Source organism: Nematolebias whitei, chromosome 11, assembly GCF_014905685.2.
Source record: "Nematolebias whitei isolate Nwh7 chromosome 11, NemWhi1, whole genome shotgun sequence".
In the NCBI taxonomy this organism is placed as follows: domain Eukaryota; kingdom Metazoa; phylum Chordata; class Actinopteri; order Cyprinodontiformes; family Rivulidae; genus Nematolebias; species Nematolebias whitei.
Genome location: NC_056508.1, coordinates 22,864,209 through 22,870,141, shown reverse-complemented (window position 1 = coordinate 22,870,141; position 5,933 = coordinate 22,864,209).

The window sequence follows — 5,933 nt, the reverse complement described above, 5'->3', positions numbered from 1 at the left end:
AAAGAAACTGTCCAGATGACCTGACTGAAAATTGTTGGATTTATATATAGTCTAAGTTATTTTAAGAATATTTAAATACAAGAAGAAAATCTCTATGATAAAGAGAGCAAATGTTTTAATTTATACACTTCTTCACAGTTAATATTTTTTTTTTGCTTTACTTATAAATCTCTCAACTGTATCATTAAAAAAAAGTAGATTAAACAAAAACATTAAATAGCTAAATAATGCAGTTGATCATCTCGAAAAGTCTTTAAACCAACAAACGTTTTAACTTTTCAGAACAGTGGAAATACAAGGCAAGGTAAACAATTTTAAAATTCAGAAACTTGCATATTACTTAATTATTTTTACGTCTCATCAGCAGCCTATACAAAAAAATGTGAAATGCAAAGTGCATCTCAAGGTAATTAAAGTTTGTGCATGTAGCATTGATCAGGATCCTGTTCCACTGGGTTTGTTGCCACAGGGGATAAAGACAAAGCTGAAAAAAAAGACTCAGTTTAAAAATAACAAACACACAGACATAAAAATAGATATAAAAATATGCATCCACAGAATGCTCAGGAGAACAAAAGAGCATGACTTCAAAAGGTATATTCTTCTAGTGTTGAGCCTGGGACAGGAATGAGTCATGATCTGAAGACCAGATCGTATCGTTTTAAAATCAGAGTGCATAAAATCACTAAAACTGGCAGGTGCAAACCGTGCAGACTGGTAAACTCTATCTGAGGCTTGAACTTGACTAACAGTTTATAAACTAAAAGAGGATGTACAGGGGGTAGATTAAAACACAAATATGTTAAAATAAATAGTTTTAAAACAATATTCCTCATCAAAATTAAGAAAAACTAGAGAAATTGCATTTCCTGCAAAAATGAAGTGAATGCTTATTGCTGAAGAACTCGCTGAAAAACAGCTAAAATTAGATAAAACATGCTGCAATGTAGCTGAAACTGAAGAACAAGCCTAAGTTAGCAGAAGAAAGCAGAAAGAACGTAAATGTGCAGAATTAGGTTTAAATAAGAAGAAATGAGCACAGACATTAGGAAATTATGATAACTAAAATACTGAAAATAGCTAAAAAGTAGCTGAAAAGACAGAAAGAAGCTTAAACTACAAGAATGAAGTGGAAGGAGCTGAAATGAGATCAGAAAATGTGGAATTAGCTGAAAAAGCTAAATGTAGCACACAAAAAAACAGCTAAATAGTAGCTGAAATAGCAGAAAAAGCTGAAAATAGCAGAAAAAAGCTGAAAGGAGCATAACAAGCTGAAATTGTTAGAAATAATTTAATTAGGCTAAAAGTCGCAGAAATTACTTTGTACCACAAAAATTTGAATGTAGCTGAGAACAGCTGAAATTAGCTAAGAAATGCTAAAAAGTTAGCTGAAAAGGTAGAACAAGCTTAAATTAGCAGAACAAAGTGGAGATAGCACCATTTTTCTTTATTAGGCTGAAAAAGCAGAAATGAGTAAAAAAAAAAACTCTGAAAAATAGCTAATAGCAGAAAGAATCTTAAATTACCAGAAGTAGAGAAAGCACATTTTTGCTGAATTAGTCTGAAAACAGTTTAAATGAGTGCAAAAAATGTGGAATTAGATGAAAAATCTAAAATTAGCATAAAAGAGTTAAATAGTAGTTGAAATAGCATAAAATGCTGACACTTGCAGAAATAAGCTGAAAGGAGCATTGCAAGATGAAATTAGTAGAAACATTTTAGAAGAAGCAGAAAAATGTTGTTGGTAGCAGAGATATTCTGAAAGTAGCACAAAACATCTGAAAAAACTGCTTAAATTAGCTGAAAGTAGCTGAAAAAATGTTTAAATTTGCACAAAGAAGCTGAAAGAAGCTGAACCAGAACAAAATGTGAACGGAGCAGTAAAAGGTTGTGAACAGATCTAAAGACATGAAGGATGTAAATGAGCACAATTTGTTTTCTACTAGATAAAAACAGCAGAAAAGGCTAAATATTTCAAAAAGCTGAAGTTGCACCAATGCCAAAGTCATAACACCCTTGAAGCTGAACAATTTGATCTATGATTTGTTGAAATAGCACTAAAATTGTGGAATAAAAAAGATGCCAAAAAATGTACAGAAGAAAAACGGATCAGAATAGTGTGAATGCTTCATAAGCGTTCACACAAAAATAAAAGCTCATATTTTATATATGAAGCTAAAGTCTGCCTGGTCAGTAGTGACCCCGAGATAATTACTGACCGAATTTAATGCATGAAAAGACAAACCTACAGCAGAGATAATAGACTCTTTTTATTTTTTTAAACACTGAGCTGTAGAAAATTATTAATCATCTCATTCTTAATTGTGGTGTCATGTTAAACACACTTTCTTCCCCCAAATTTTCCGCATAAATGATGTTTAATTGAATATCTTCTGCCTCGCTGTGATAAGAAACACCTTTAAAACTCATTACAATGTACCCGAGGGTGTGCATACTCAACGCAAACAAGACAAGAGTCAGAACAAAACCTTTTGGTACACCACTCAGCTGTGGAGCAAACGAGGAGGTATATGGTTACCAACGGCAACTGTTAGAGAGGCAGGAGGAGAACCATTTCAGGGCTGACCCAGATATCATCACAGGCTGCCCATCTGGGTAACGATGTTCTCCTGCATTAGGTCACCAGAACAACAATGGTTCGCTTTTCCTGAAATTAAAGAGGTGTAGCATCAGTGTTTTTCAAACACAACAGCCAATGGATGTTTTGAACGGCTGCACTTAGTGCTAAATTATGACGTTGTTGTGAATAAATGACGTGTTGCTCTTACAGTATTATGTTGAGATTCTGGCAATCACAGCTGCTGGGATCTTCCCATGATTTCCACAGTTTTGGCTGTACTGTCACACATTGACATCATACAGTTTTTGTTAAATTATGACAACCACAGCTGCTGGTTTTTATTGTGGAGTCTACTGTATTGTCACACACGGTCATTAGAGATACAGTGAAGGTGAACACAGTTGTCAGTATATTACTGTATGGGCGCATTCACACCAGCCCTGTTGTCCCGATCTCTAGCCCATTTGCCTATGAAGTCTGGTTCATTTGGAGAGGTGTGAACGCTCCATCGAACTCTGTCACGGAACAAAAAGGCGAACTCTGGCCCACCTAAAAACCTAGGTCTCGGTCCGATAGAAAAAAACTCTAGCGCGGTTTGAGTACAGTGTGAATGCAAGCAGACCGGACACCGCGCCACAAGCAGGAAGTGGACTAGAGTGCAGGGCAAACAAACACACATTTCTCTTACCTCATACGGAGCTGTCGGCTTGCCTTGTGTGAAAAACAACAGTCTCCATGGTCTTCTGCCTCATCTTCCGCTCACGCTGAGTCCATTGTTGAAAAATGACAAAATAGAACTCCTAAACAGCTAAAATTTGACACCACTCAATTTTTGTTTTTATTTCCATAAGAAGAAGAAGAAAAAAAAGAAGAAGAAGACCTGTCTTCAGAGGTTTTTGTGTGGTTTCTTTCAGTAGTTCTTGGTGCAGCGCCCCCACAGGTGAGCGGGGGAACAGGTTGGTTCAACAGGTTGGCTCGACTGCACAGTGCAGTGTGAATGCAAACCACACCAGCTCAAATGTAAACACAGCGTTAGGAATATTGGTCCCCAAACGAACCGAGTCTACCGGACTATCGTGTAAAAACAACCAATATTTCAAGATTTAAATAAAATACTGTAGTGTGTTTTACAGTTTTATGGTCAGGCCCTCCAATACATCACTGAAATGTTGATCCCTTATTCTTCAGTCCGCATCTTCAACACCCTCCTAAAGGAGGCCCCTAAGACCCGATTTAAAACTTGCGGTGACCTATCCGTTCAGGTCATAGCCCCCCAGGCTGTGGGATGCCCTGCCCCTGTCTCTTTGTGCGGCAGGCTCTGTTGATTTCTTTAAAAAGCAGCTCAAGATATTTTAATTCAAACAAGCTTTAGTTAAATGTATTTATTGTTTTTATCTGCTGTTCTTACAGTTTTTTTATTAGCTGTTTTCTTATTGCTATTTTTTTAAAGCCTTATATCTGTATTTCTGTAAAGCACTTTGTGATTTTTATCTATGAAAGGTGTTTTATTAATAAAGTTTAGTTTCTTAGATATTTACTTTTCTTGTCTTGAAAGAGGGCAGTACAATGGTGCAACTGGTAGAGCTGCTGCCTCTCAGAGAGCAGGTCCCCGGTTCAAATCACGGCCCCGGGGCCTTTCTGGGTCGAGTTGGCATGTTCTCTCCGTACATGCGTGGGTTTTCTCCGGGTGCTCTCGTTTCCTCCCTCAGACCAAAACATGCATGTTAGGCTGATTGGTAACTCTAAATTGTCTCTAGGTGTGAGTGAGAGAGTGAATGGTTGTTTGTCTCTATTTGTCCCTGTGATGGACTGGAGACCTGTCCAGGGTGTCCCTCATTGCTCACACAGTGAAAGCTGCACATGGGCACCGGCGACCCTCATGACCTAAAACAGAAGAAGTGGGTAAAAAAATAATGGATAGATGGATGTCTTGAAAGATATTTGTATAGTTTTTAAAATTAGTTTTAAAGTAAGTATGTGGTTTAATGTTATATATCAGTTATGCAACTAGTATGCAATAATATATATATATATATATATATATATATATATATATATATATATATATATATATATATATTTGATGTCAATGCAATAATAATCAGTTATGTAACAGTAAAATAATGTATTTTTTAATAATAATTTATCCTATAAACAAAGAAAAGTGCTCAGCTGTGCAATTTACAGTTTCAAAATAGTATATCATGCTGCACCTTCCACTCTTGTGTTCTGTTAAATGAAACAGACAACCACAGCTGGGTGTTTTACCTTAAGTTTTGCTATTTTAGTTCTACTTTATACTTTTTATGACCAATTGATAGTTTTGTTGCCTAAACCTTTCAAAACATCGCTGAAGCAGAAAATAATTTTTTTTTTCACTGAATATGCTGTAATTTTATCTTATAAGCAGTTCTGCTGGAGATGTGTTACATGTAAAAAAAAAAAAAATCACCAACACATGTTTGGAATAAGGCTTGTAATTTATTTATTTTTGAAGACATTAAGGTGTCTATTCTGTTGCTTCTCTACCAAATTTTATTTAGTGAGTTGTGCTTCTAGAATACATAATTAGGACGCATTGCAAAAGACAGAGTTCTGTTTCCTGCTTTTTTGTCTAAACCAACACCTGGGGGAAATATCTGGCTCCTTATCTGTTGAACACTCCACTGTGTTTATCAGATAACCCCCTCACAGCGTCTGTCGGATGCTTGGTGTTGCTGAGACAGTAATGTTTTCGTTTAACCTCCTCTCTAAAAACACACAGCTGCTGCAGAGGCTAAAATGGTGCATGGCGAAGAAGTTGGAGAAAATGAAGCTCTAAAGATGCAGGACAAGCAAATAAACAATACACTTGAGCTTTGAACAAAAGTCTGCAAAGCTAAGAAGAGCAGCAGATTTTGAGGATTATTCTCTGTTGGTTTGACACCACAAGTAAACCCTTTCATGCTGTCCCAGAACGTGTGCAGTGACTTTTATTCTGTGCCAAGTTTAGATGTATTGTTACAAGACATAAATAGTGATGCTCATGTTATATCTGTGGACATAAGGTCTCAAACCTAAAAAAAAATGTCAAATATCTTTAAAAGGGAAATACAATCTGATATTAAACACTCAAACATGAGATGTTGCTGCTGCTGCTACTGGACACAAGGTTTCCAAACGGATTAGAAATGGGAAAGCTTGCATAAAAGTGGACACATTTTGAACTCAGACAAAAGAGGACCTTAAACCCCCAAACTCTCAATCATGGCTAATGCTTGTAAAGGAAATTGAGTCGCAAAGCAAAAGGACCTAATGAGATTATGTACGCCATAATTAACAATCTGAGCAACACATTTCTCCAAACCCAAGA